The sequence below is a fragment of the Rhipicephalus sanguineus genome, chromosome 6, assembly GCF_013339695.2.
Source record: "Rhipicephalus sanguineus isolate Rsan-2018 chromosome 6, BIME_Rsan_1.4, whole genome shotgun sequence".
In the NCBI taxonomy this organism is placed as follows: Eukaryota; Metazoa; Arthropoda; class Arachnida; order Ixodida; family Ixodidae; genus Rhipicephalus; species Rhipicephalus sanguineus.
Window position 1 is genome coordinate 169868145 of NC_051181.1, and position 13519 is coordinate 169881663.

At 43.7% G+C, this 13519-nt stretch overlaps 2 long non-coding RNA genes across 2 annotated transcripts; one reads left to right on the forward strand and one right to left on the reverse strand.

Moving 5' to 3' along the window:
* Positions 1–1244: 1244 nt before the first annotated feature.
* Positions 1245–10071, reverse strand: LOC119397036 (uncharacterized). The gene is made up of 3 exons (XR_005184528.2): positions 9393–10071; positions 4202–4301; positions 1245–2866 (listed from the first exon to the last, which is right to left on the reverse strand). It is a non-coding gene; the product is annotated as an uncharacterized LOC119397036 (long non-coding RNA).
* Positions 10072–10604: 533 nt separating this feature from the next.
* On the forward strand, positions 10605–12420 carry LOC125758815 (uncharacterized). Its single transcript, XR_007416443.1, has 4 exons — positions 10605–10835; positions 10898–11004; positions 11457–11529; positions 12313–12420. It is a non-coding gene; the product is annotated as an uncharacterized LOC125758815 (long non-coding RNA).
* Positions 12421–13519: the final 1099 nt, after the last annotated feature.

A 13519-nucleotide genomic window follows, 5' to 3' on the forward strand; every position in this document is an offset into this window, starting at 1 on the left:
TCTACTGTATAATGTATATTCCAGGTGTTGCAATGCAATTTTTTTAACGAAGAAGGCACGTCATTCAAGCATGCTGTTTACTGCTCTGCTGGCGCCATTGCAACATTTTTTCAGACATATGGATGGAGGCAGCAGTGATGAGATCCCTTTTAGTGTTTACTACGTAAAAGAGGGACAACAGATGATATATACAGGTTGGCTATATGCACTTTAATAGTGCAAGAACAGTATTAATGTGATTCTCCTCAAAAACAATCACACTTCTTTTCTATGTCTAGAACAAAGCAACAGTAACATGAGGCAAAGAAATTATCCCCCCTGCATGTGTTCATGCATAATTCTACGATTGTGCTCTGCTTGCCCTGATCAGATCATGAAGGTGAAGCTGGCGGCCCAGACATTCAGCAGCTCCGTGAGCAAGGCACTGGAGTTTGCTTCCTTGCTGAAGCTGCCAGGTTTCCATGGTTGCAAGGGTACAGCCAAGTTTGTGGCCATGGTAGACCGGTAAGGAAGCTTCAACTGTATTCCTACACTTAGTTGTCCAACATTTCAACCACACGTTCACATTTCTCAGGATGATATTGATCAATAATTGCTAATGTTAGTTGCTAATAACTCCAAAAAAAAAAACGAATTAATTTACTTTCTATTTCTATTACATAACAAGTTTGGGGAAACACTTGGCAGAAGTCAAACGAAGGCAAATATCAGCTTAATTAAGAGAAAGGTATAGAACAGATCGATATTTATGTGAGCAGGTTGTTGAGAAGCAAGCACACAATTAAGATCCACCTGCATACCTTCCTTTCTGTATTACACAAGAAAGTTTGCATTCAACATAGATAACTGCTATTATGCATTGTACAGCCGAGGGATGGAGGAAATGTATGTGAACATGTTAGAATTAGATGCATCTGCTCTGCCAAATTGTTCCATAAGAGAAAATCCCCTGTTACGAAGTGCTTTTGCAGAGAAACGTTCAATTCTCCAATAATGTCGGCAAGAAATAGTCAAGATTGAAAGTATGTACAGCGTTTACCTTACTCACTTGAAGGTAACGAGAGTTTTTTTCCACATTTTTGCTACCTAAGTCGATCCTCGTGTTACAATCGAATACCGTAATTCTATTTTTTCTTCCTGGACGCAATGAGAAGTCGCCACCCGTGTTACAATAGTGGTCGCGTTACTATTGAGTAAATGTAGTATTTTTTTAATTGTTTATAAGGAAATGAGTAGACAACATGTACTCAACAATAAGACGCAAATTTATTGGAATTTGAAACATTGTAGTACAGAGAAGTTAAGAGAGAAAGTGAATGTTGACTACTTCGAAAGGGCACACAGGTCTACATAGAATGGCGGGCCATTCCTCCGTCTCAATCAGTTCTCTTTGTGTGTAATAAATACACCCAGCAAATATTTTTATACAAGGAGCATTACTAGAAGCTGTTGTGGAGCAGTGTAAATAAAGCAGGTGCACAATGCATCTAAATACAATACTTTGTTATCAATTGCATCAAAGGTAACAGCAGCAATAAAAAGTTCCACATGATCCTGATGAATGTTGATGAACACCACATGTGGTCACCATTTTTTCTCAGCAGCATAAATGTGAAGCATATATATTAGGCAAGAATACAAGTTTAATGGGTCACAACTGTTAGATGCACAGGTTTAATAAATATATTTCTGCTGTGAAATAGCAATAAAAAAATTTCGCAAGATATTACACTATGCACCGCTGGTAGACAGGTTAATAATAAAAGTTTGAACATTAATTTCTACAAATCTTTGGAAAAGGAACACGAAAGAAAAACACACTTTACATCATGGATGAACCGTTCATTCACAGGAATGAAATGACGCTATTCAGGGTCATTACATCCCATACAGGCAAGCATAAGTGGACTCTGTCGGGTGCAGCATACGAGTGTATACAAGCGGCATGATGCCACAAAGTCGTATCTGTGTTACATTAAATGATGTTGGAAAAAAGAAAGCAATGTGCGTCAGGTGTGCAACAGTCATTCAGATGCAAGCATACAGATTAGTAGTAGCATTGTCTAGGTTATGTGGATAAAATATTCACATAATAACTGAGCCCTGCAACCACATTTGTATTCAACACTGAGAATAATGCTTCACCTCAATGGATATTGGAAACCTACCAGAAGTGAAAGTAACGTTACAAGTAAATAATGTTGAATACATTGAGCAAGAGCATGAGAAGAAACTCAAGAAAAAAGAAAAAACATTTCTTCCTTCTCACGTTCGTGTGCTATCCTTCTTGCTGCATTTCAGTACAACATAATAACAAGCATCATTCACTACAATTGTGAACATCTCAAGTACTTTGATAACTTTCCTTAGGCTGATTGTGGGCATTGGAGCGTCTTATCAAGTGCAGGTTTTCAAACCTTTTTTGAAAAAATTTGAGGAAATGTGAAGTGAAGCTGAAAGTTCAAAGAATGCTGAACTTTACAAGAACAGTCTCAAATATTGTAACTGCACAGACTGCAGGATCTTTCAATCTTTTTTGAAAGTTTGCATGCACATCTAAAAATGTCCTTTTGAATTTATGTGGTGGTGCGTAATCTGATTTAATAACTATTATTTCCCTTGCAGTGCATTTGACCTGCTGAACTCCAGCAATCCTGTTGCTGCTGGTTTCAAGGCTCCCCTGCGGCCATCAACATTCACTCACCAAAGAGAGGTCCATGGAGGCTGCTGGCCAAGAACTGATGGAGCTGCGGTTGGCAAATGAACGGCTCGTTGCCCAGGACGGCAGGAGAATGTCTGTCATCGCGATGGCATTTACCCTCAAGAGTGTCTCCCTGCTGGCAGAAAAACTCTTTGATGCCAACCTCTGCAGGTGAGAACACATATATGTAAGTTGTAGTGAATTACCATGTTGGCAGTACATGGACATGGCAAAAAAAAAAGAAATGCGTAGTGAAGTAATTACCTTTGTAGAGCAAAGCGTTACTTAGCCTTTTTAGTTCTCCCAGTTGTGCTCTCAGTTATGTTGTGATGCATGAAACTGAAATGTGTTATCAGAGGACCAGTGAGAGCCAAAGTTTTTTTTTGTAGCTCTACTGTCCTTTAAAGAGTAGGTCTCTGTCACGTAAGCAGGAAATTAAACTGCCAATGCTGTGGTTTGGCGTATAACTTAACGGTGGCAATGTTAATTATGAGCTACTTTGGCACCCCTTGAAGGCATCCACCCAAAGCATTAATGTCCCTACATGGCAGTTGCAACGGACCTCACATAGCATGTGCGGTCTAACTTCAGTGATATATGTACTTTTTACATAAGGACAATGTCACTTTCCTCTTTAGCCAATGAGGAAGTCATTATTCTTGCATGTGAAGCAGAAATTCAAACAAGCTACAAAGGACATGCACCTCTCGAAATTTCAGTCCACAACAGGACACACAGCATATAACTACATGGAACACATCAACACAGCTGCCTGTCCAGCCTCGACATGACAGTGGGGTGCACATTATCGCAAGAAAAACACTTAGGACACTTAAAGTAACATTGGTATGAGTAGCAAGATCAACACGCATGTTCTCTGCCTCACAACAAAGCAAGCAAAGAGAGAAGAGGCCTTGCAACAGAAACACCTATGTTTCTGTTGGTTGTCTGGTGGCACGGGATCAGTATGCTGGCTGTCTGTCACCTGTGTTGTGGCCACGATTGCAATGCAGGAATAAAGAGCCTTATGTGTAGTGACGCTGGCGCATGCAGGTTTGCTTCTGGTTGGTATGCAGTGTTTGGACTATCGCAACCTTTGACAAAATCCAAACCAGTTATAGATGTTCCAATGTCTTTCAGTACTCATGCTTATCATAACTTGCTGTATAACTTGTTCACTTCTTTCACTATGTTGACCCTTTTTGGGACCCTCCTGCTTGGTCTGCAGACTGCAGCATGCACTAAATTAAAAAAAAATGAATGCACATCACATTGGCGTAGACGTTTTCTTCCCCTCTCTTCTGAAGTGTGGTTTCAGTGAGAAAAAGGGCATGCAGCACTCTGGCTGTTTCAAATTTCAAGAATTTTATGCCATGCAGGCATTTCATAATTTACTTACATAACTGCTACCCTGTGTTGGAAGCCCCAGGCTTATTTGTTTGCAATACTCAATCCTGGTGAGAAGCCTTGCATGATGACTTGTGATGCAAGTGTACAAACCTTTGAGCCGAGAAATGCGTTACTTGCTGCTGGTTCTGCATCTCCAACCTGTGGTAGAAGTTGACCATGCTCCATGTCTTAGTGGATTGTCAAGAAGGGGCTGTGAGGGAAAAAACAAAGTTCCTTTCAACGTGCCAGCCGTGCACTCAAAGTTATCAGGCATTCCTTCTTGACACAGTACAGTGCAACACCAAAGCAGTTTTACAATTGTGATGTCTGTACATTTCATGTTCTTAAGTCCAAAGGGCTTGTGCTGTGCCGCGGACCCTCACCAGAGGCGTCTGCTCCAAACACGGCATTTAATAGTGCATGAGCCTCGACACTCTTTCACAGACGAGGGCCAAGGTGAGAAAGTAATGTAGTGCAACATTTCAAATTCGTCATTCCCTTTCAACAGATCTTTCACATTCTTAGCGCACATCACAAGTTATCCTTTTACTCTTCACCTTATGTGCTCACACACCTACTTAGTTTAGACATCTTTAGAGCCATGTTAAATCTATCCGTCACAATTAGGTGTTCCTCTGGAAGCTCATGAGCACTTCCTCAGCGTTATTTCACTATATGTGTCCTTTGCAGCACAAGTGAATATCAGACGTGTTGGTGCAACTTCTTTAATCCACTGCAGTGGGCATGAAATTATCTTGCAATAACCTGCATTTAATTACAGTTCAAGTTCAGCATTTTCAACTCGTGCTCACGGTAATGTTACGTATGATTTCTGAAGGAATACTTAAAGAATGGATGAATAAAGACCCTGCTGACTGCAAGAAAACCAACGCAATAAGTCAATATCACTGCTGAAACATTATGTGTATACATTAAACAAAAAGAACAGCCCACATGCAAAAGCAAGAGGCATGACAGGAAGGCAGGAGCCAGTGCAGTATCTAAATGGCAGGTTGAAAGTGACTGCTTGTGTCATGTTGTTTTCTGTCTCTGTCGTCAGTGTGTGCACTCTGCTAACAATGAATCCATGCCAACTCGCCCAGTTTTCTGCTTTGTTGTGGGAAAATGTTTTCACACAGGGAGCCTGCAATTAGCACACACATTTATTTTTACTCCAATCTCTGCTTTGTGGCCACTATTCAGAATTACTGCTGCCCATGCATAAGATGTCATGGCAGCTGAACTTAAACATCTGGACACCCATGACCACTGTCATGGCACTGCCAGAAAAAAAAAGAAAGTAAAGGCACCTGGTGACAGGCGTAGTGATATGAGTGGGTAGGACAAGCACAAGTGATGGGGTCGCGCGTGCGCGCGTGTGTGTGTGTGTGTGTGTATGAGGTACCAAGATGGCAAGATGCTACTTTGCCTCTTGTTTACAGGTACATCTGCACGCGACACCTCAACCAGGACCCGCTGGAGATGTACTTTAGTTGCATTCGGCAGCGAGGCGGCTGGAACAACAACCCTTCGGCTGCACAATTCCGGCACGCCTACAGGCAGACCATCGTTCATGCTGCTGTCCTGGCTTCAAAGAATGCCAATGCGACAGCAGAGACCGAAGGGATATGCCTTTCCCGAAGCCAGGTGCACCCCAGCAGCACCTTCAGTCACAGCAGTGAAGAGCAGCCAGCTGCACTGGAGGATCCCCTGCTTGAACACGACTACTTCGCTTTGAGCGAATATGCCAGTCAGGTAGTTAGTTACATCGGAGGATTTGTAGTCAGGTCAGTCAGCAAACATCTTCACTGTGTAGACTGTGCAGCAATGCTGACCAGTGACACTGTCACTAGCTTGCTGACTTTTATCAGGAATAATGGTGGCCTTGTAGAACCGTCACGTTTTGTGCACGCAGCTATGCATGCAGCTGAGGCAGTGATTCGCAAAGGCAGCCAAACAGGGGAGAGTGTTCACATGACAACACTTAGGGCCTTCCAAGAATTTGCAAGGCAACATCAGGCCATTCTCAATGATTCTCGTCACTACATTGAGGACCCACAGCATGTGATAAGCCTCACTAAAGTTTTGCAGAAGAAGTACATAACACTCCGCCTGAAGGAAATTGGCCGCCGCCGCACAGCACAGGAGCGTGGTGCATACCTGAGGCACATGTTGACTAAACGCGTGTTATTTGTGCACCAGTGAACCATTAAGCAACAGCACAAGGCTGCACATGCAGAGTCAGGGAGAGTCCCCGCTTGTTTGTAACTATTCACTGTTTTGACAAAGTGGCTCATGCAAAGCCAGCGAGAGCCATTTCTTTGTGTAGTTATGTTGTACTGTTTACTGTTTTGACAATGTGGCTCATGCAAAGTCAGCAAGAGCCACTGCTTTTGTGTAGTTATGTTGTACTGTTTACTGTTTTGACAATGTGGCTCATGCAAAGTCAGCGAGAGCCACTACTTGTGTGTAGTTATGTTGTACTGTTTACTGTTTTGACAATGTGGCTCATGCAAAGCCAGCGAGAGCCACTGCTTTTGTGTAGTTACGTTGGACTGTTTAATGTTATGAAAATGTGGCTCATGCAAAGTCAGCGAAAGCCACTACTTTGTGTAGTTATGTTGTGCTGTTTACTGTTTTGACAATGTGGCTCATGCAAAGTCAGCGAAAGCCACTACTTTGTGTAGTTATGTTGTGCTGTTTACTGTTTTGACAATGTGGCTCATGCAAAGTCAGCGAGAGCCACTACTTGTGTGTAGTTATGTTGTACTGTTTACTGTTTTGACAATGTGGCTCATGCAAAGCTAGCGAGAGCCACTGCTTTTGTGTAGTTATGTTGGACTGTTTAATGTTTTGAAAATGTGGCTCATGCAAAGTCAGCGAAAGCCACTACTTTGTGTAGTTATGTTGTGCTGTTTACTGTTTTGACAATGTGGCTCATGCAAAGTCAGCGAGAGCCACTGCTTTTGTGTAGTTATGTTGTACTGTTTACTGTTTTGACAATGTGGCTCATGCAAAGTCAGCGAGAGCCACTACTTGTGTGTAGTTATGTTGTACTGTTTACTGTTTTGACAATGTGGCTCTTCCAAAGCCAGTTACATAATTACCACCTTTCTTTCATTTACGATATCCAGGTCATCTGACCAGGCGATTCATGCAAATATTAGTGCAACTTGTAATTTATTGTGGTTGCTGCGAATGAATCTCAGCGCTACTATAATGATACAATTGGCAAACTTGGTGCTGCTTGTGGGCACACAAAAATTGTGGGGGGAGGGGCTTAGCTTAGCCCCACCACTCTCACCTCCTCGTGGTTCCCCCTGGGAAACGCTGGGATAAGGGCAGATGCCTTTACCCAGTAGGCCAAAGAGAGTGGAAAGCAATGCATTCTTCAGTAGACATTACCCCACAGTAAAAGAAGTCGCACTGTTGGCATGGCACATAAAATTTCACTATGCAAGAAATGCCATTTTTGAAACTCAAGGCTCACAATTGAACTAACGATGTTTTTAAACAAGCCCCCTCATTGGGTCCAGTGGCATTCTTTGTTGAACGATTTCTCGTCACTTCACGCCTGCCCTGCAATTGAACTCCTGCCCTGTTCGAACGCATCCCACAATAACAGCACCAAAGCACGGCAGTACAGAGATGGTAAGTCACGTTCATTACACTTGTAAATATGAAACAACATTTTCAATAGAACTATTACACATAACACCTCATGCAGTGACACGCAACTCACACAGTCCCAAAGGTCAAACACCTTTTTCTTCCTCTGCCTTTTTCTATGAATAATTTGAGGTATTTTCAAGCAACCATCATGCCGGCTCGCCTACGCCGAGGGTTGCAATGTGAGCTTGTTGGCAAATCACTTTAACAGCTTTGTAGCACTAAATGACTCACGGACACAGCTGCCTGAAGAGTCTCTAACTCTCCACATTCCTGCGTGTGGTTGCCAAGCTTTGTTTCACAACACAGTCATTGATCGTCACTATAAAGATGAGATCACTCGTCTAATTGTTAAGCTGAACTTATTGATGCATTCAGTGATCTGTGTATTAGCAAGCCATCGAAAGCATTGCCGCCTAAGAAGTTGGGTTTCTTGCATAAGCATTGACATGAGTATTATCTTTGTCCAGATTTCCTTCAGGTAGAGCGACTTTTTTCGTGCATGTCTCTCAGTGATCCCCAAGTTCAACTGTCTGCTTGGCGATTATGGTTTATAAGTGGTCTGGTTTGACGGCATCTCGGCCAAGGGATCTGCCATTTGGAGTCGCATAAAACGTTACAGAAGCTGTAACGTCAGAAAACGCAACGTTGGCAGTGAGGTATGTTGTTTCTAGTAGCGCTGTGTTGTGTCCTTATGTGCCTTCCCGCGTCCGTGTATCGTTTTGCGCTACATCAAAGCTGTTCACCCGAAGGATCCGTTGATGGGCGAGTTGGTACATGTCTTGAAATATACTTAGTATGTGCAGCGCAATGGTTCGAAGACAAGAGAAGACAGTCAATGTCGTTTGTGTCATAGAGTTTCCTAAAATGACCTAGAGGGAACTCTGGCGCTGCGATCGTTCAGCCACCATGGGAATGATGGGTAGTACACGGATTTGCCTAGTCTTCGTGCTTGTGGGCTTCGAACGCACTTGTGGCTTTGTTTATTGCTATGTTTTGGTTTTCTTTCGGATAAAAGAATGGATCGTTATGAACTTCGTGACCAGATTTGAATCGGTGAGCCTAAAGAAGTTAAAGTGGTGAAGTGAAACTGCTGATTTTTGCTGAACTTCGTTTTTCAACAAAGCGGATGCAGGCGACGCGGAGCCAAACGGAGCCGAAAGAACGAAGTTTAGACAAATCCGTGTACTACCCATGATTCCCATGCTGGCTGAAGCGCGATGCATTGCAGCTCCCATAGACACTAGCGCCAGAGTTCCCTCTAGTAAGTATTGTAGGAAACTCTATGGTTTGTGTGTCTTCTCTTGTCTTCGTACCATTGCGCTGCACATACTCAGTATATTTCAAGACTGTTCAACCGCAACACTCACGGAGACAAACATTATACTCGTCACGCTTTCACGCGACTATAGCGTGCACAGTGTAATAGCATTGAAGAAACTGGGCAAAAACAAGCACAGACAAAGAGAATTTCACAGCAGCGTCCAGCGATAACTACAAGTGCAACGTGCGGTACACAAAGGTAAAACAAGCCATCAAGCAAGTACTTGCCAATACGACCCACTTTAAGTTGCCAGGCATTCTCAATACCGTTAACTCACAATCGTTTTGTCAAGTAAGAACGGTTCCTCACCTTTTCTACGTTGAAACTTTCGCCGCTCGAATCCTGTGCCTTTTCTCACGAGCTAGCGCTGCTTTCCTTGTCTTGGCACCTACCACGCAACAAAACAACGCCGTTGAACAGAACGATGAACGCTGTTAGGTAAAAAGCGGCAGCAGTTCACAAATTGAACTCCTAAACCGGACCACATAACAAGCGCACTGCGCAAGCGACACCAGATCGACTGTGCAGGGCACAATAAGACGCATCGACTTTACCAGATGAGACACCCCGCATCTTTTTGCTAACCCCTGCAACCAGCTGGATCACCTTGGGTGGTTAGACCCCATTACCAATCAGCTGGCACGTGGACACTAGTGATTCAGTACTGTTCGTAGCTCACGATCACGTCAACGAGGAATGTACGCACAACGTGACTGCGAGTTCTTCGACGCAAACAACAAAAAAGGAAAGAGAGTGCAAGGCATCTGACACACATAACGTAGAACTACTACTTTCACTACTTTCACATCCACTTGCCGTCACTACCAATGATGCGACCAGTACGTATGACACACACGAACACACCACACCCACAAACATGTTACAACGCAATAACGCTACAACCATTGCAACCACATGTATTCGGCCACTGAATAAATAACTCCGAATAAATAAAGAGCGACCATCATGACATCGTCAACCGCGGACGGGCCAAGAAAACGAAACTGAACAAACAAATCCGATCAGCAGGGTAATTTTCAAGTCACTCAAAGCCAATCCGAAGCTCACATATACCGTCATTCCCTTGCATCCAACAGCTCACTAGCGCCAGATTTCCCTCTAGGTATTATTGTAGGAAACTCTATGGGGCGATCGGAGATCTTTGTTCGTTCGCGTTCGTTCTGCGGTGCCTACGTCACAAAAGTGAGAGGAGGCGCAGCTCTCCCGCCTAGAACCGCCGAGAGGAAGAGAACAGCCAATCGTGAAGCGGAGAGCTTTCCGGAAGTAGACGCGCATCCTGTGACGTCGGCATGGGGACCGTGAAGCGTTTCTCGCCTTTTAATAAATATAATTACTTTACAGAAAATTATTGTTTTCGCTTCTCAAGCTCAAACACTCTTTCAAACGGCAACAGCTTTGAGTAATGATATTTAATAATGTTAGTTTTTTTTCGACGTCGTCGCTAGATGGTGTCGCGCACGCGAAAAAAAAAAGAGAAAAGTAGCGGCTGACGCAGTTTCAAAATGTCGTCCCATCGCAACGTCTGCGTTGGTTCTCGGGTGTCGGATCGTCAAAAGGAGCTTCTGCTGGCTTTTGTGAAAGAGCACCCACAGATCGCGACGCTGTCGTGCCCGCTGGAGCCGTCGTTCACGAGGGAGGACCGGGACGACATGTGGCAGGAGCTGGTAGCGCTTTTGAACGAAGTCCCTGCGCGTAACACCACAGCCTTGCCAAACTCCGAGAGCAGCAGAGGTGAGTGCGAGCACAATTGTATTGTGGTCGGTCATCTTACACGTCCCGCTTGTGCTTTACAGCGGCACCGGAGGCGGCCAGATTACGGGTTACCGCGGCCGCGTCGTGCTTGACAGGGACCGCGCGGGTCGACAGTACGCGAGGCCCAAAGTTCGGGTGATCTGAATCGGTAAGCACTGGCTTAGAATATCATTGTTACTTGTATGCTGCGAATTAGTGTGCTCATTTGCTTCGAGCCATTACGCGCTGTAAGTTTTACTTTTTCAAACAATATCGAGTGAATCACCCGGCCGCCGCGTTGTCTGAGGTGCTAACACGTTGTGCCGCTCAGAACAGAAAGCAAAACAGCCACATTTGCGGTGATGACGAAAGAACAGCCGCGAACTATATTTCGAAGCTCATTAGAGCACCCTACGTGTTCCAACCCATTTCTCAGACCCTCGAGTCGAGTGAGGTGCGTAGCCAGTAGGCTTGCCTCCCTCCACCCCTCTCTCCGAAGTCTGTGTGTCATAGCATGCCGCTGTTGAAACATTCTAAAAAAAAACATTGCTATTGTCCACTTCCACTCCATACTTCTTATTGCACTCAGTGTGTCAATCAAGAAACTTCTTACTATAACAGGTGAGCCCTGCTCCAGCTGCTGATGGTGTGGCTGAAGAGGATGTGGCCCAGGATCTTCCCCGTGCCCCAACACGTAAGTTTCACTGATGTTTTTGATTAACTGTAGATGGTGTTACATGCTCACAGGTGATGCTCATGCGTGCAGGCATATGTTTGTGAAGAGATGACATCTGTGGGCATAAAGACAAAAGGCTGCACAAAAAAATTTTGGCAAACGGTTGCAGGAGCTAGTTGTATGCATAACTGTCAGATGGAATAAACAGGTGTCCTGCCTTGCAGTTATGGTGAAATGTAGCAAAAAGGTAGCATTGCAAAAATGTTCATCTTGAAATGTTTCCCTATTTTGTCAATTGCTTCAAAAGTGAAATGAAAATGTGCTATTGCTAAATATACTGTTCAAAATGCAAGCTCGTTATATAGCTTTTTCACATAGCCATCATACACAAATGCACATGTTTGCACCTGTGTTACACCTGCTTGCTGTATGTTTTGCATACTGCAGCAGCTAGGGTTTCGGAAGGAGATTGTGTCGGTCATCGGTAAAGCCGGGCAAACGATTGTGTAGCCCTGAAAAGGGCTGTTTGGTTGCTTCTCATGCAGAGGTGGTTAGAGGCGTGGGATGCGTTTGATGAGATGAGCGAAAATGAATTCCGGCACCGCTTTGGTCTGTCCAAACGAAGTGCGTTGGTTGCGCGGTGAACCAAGCACCATTCATGGATGCCGTTGGGTCAGTGGATTTTCAACAGAGAGGAAATTGTTGTACACACTGAAACTCTTCACGAACAGAAGCTTCCAGCGAAGAGTCGGTAGCAGGAAATTTATAGATGATAATGGCAACATATTTCTTGGTTTCCAGCTCATGCCGCAGCTGCGAGATGGGGGCAACCGGCAGGCCGAGGCGCTGGAGTTACTAGCCGCAAACACCAGGCGGCAGGGCCAGGCATCATTGGAAAGCTGCGCCAGGTTCAACTTCTCGATGACGTGGTCCACGAATTGCAAGGCGTTGGTACCCTCGCCCGGGCCCTCATTGCAGCGGAAGGCACCTGCACAGTGATTTGTAAAGACTAGTTGTACATATATGTAGATTTATTTTTGTTCACATCACGAGCTATGATACGCTGGCTTGCTTCAATGGTGCCCTGCAATTTTTTCTCAGTTAATTTTCTTTTTCTGCATACCAGAAGCACTGATGTGCTGTTTCATTGTACATAGTAAAGTGTAGCTCAATGGTAAATCGTGTCCTGCGATGTCATTTCTTTTTAATCTCATCGTGTGAGGTGATGCATTCAGCAGTTTTGTAGTACATGTGCATAGCACAGTGTGGTTTCATTTATAAATCATGTTTTGCCATGTCATTTTTTAAAATCTCATTATACAAAGTCATGCATTCAGCAATTTTGTAGTATATGCGCATAGTGCACTGTAGTGTATCTTTATGTTTATAGTGTATACGTGTAGAATATTGTGGCACACTGTACGTTTTCTATCGATTTTTACACATCCTAGAAAAAAAGAAATGCGTTTGTGAACGGTCTAGGTTGCACAACAATTTTGAAATATTGCAAGACCAAAAAATAGTTGTCGAATACGTGTTCTGTTGCTTAGAAGTGTTTAGACAATAGGATTGGGTACAAACAGAAATCAATAATAGAGGAAGACATATCAGCAACCAACAACTTGCATTTTTTTTGCGAGTTCGATTAATACCGGTTCGACTGTGCCTTGTTTTCATGTAATACAATGACTTTCGTGCTGCGAGACGCGTGTGTTGCTGCAGAGGAGCAGCAGGCACTTTGTAATAACTCCATTTGTATATTATAAAAGGAAGCTACTTTTATATTCTTTTCCTTGGCATTAAATTTAAGGGATGTTTATTTATTTTGCTTTTTATGTGCATTGCTCATGATACTTGTAATAAAATTTCAATTCTGACACCACCCATGTTGTTCACTTCATTTACAGGCACCATTCTTGTTGCACTAAAGCTACCGCATGTTGCTGTCCTGATTCAAACAGCCTTTTCAGGTTACCACTTTGGCTGTGAATGGCACCATGTGCCATTC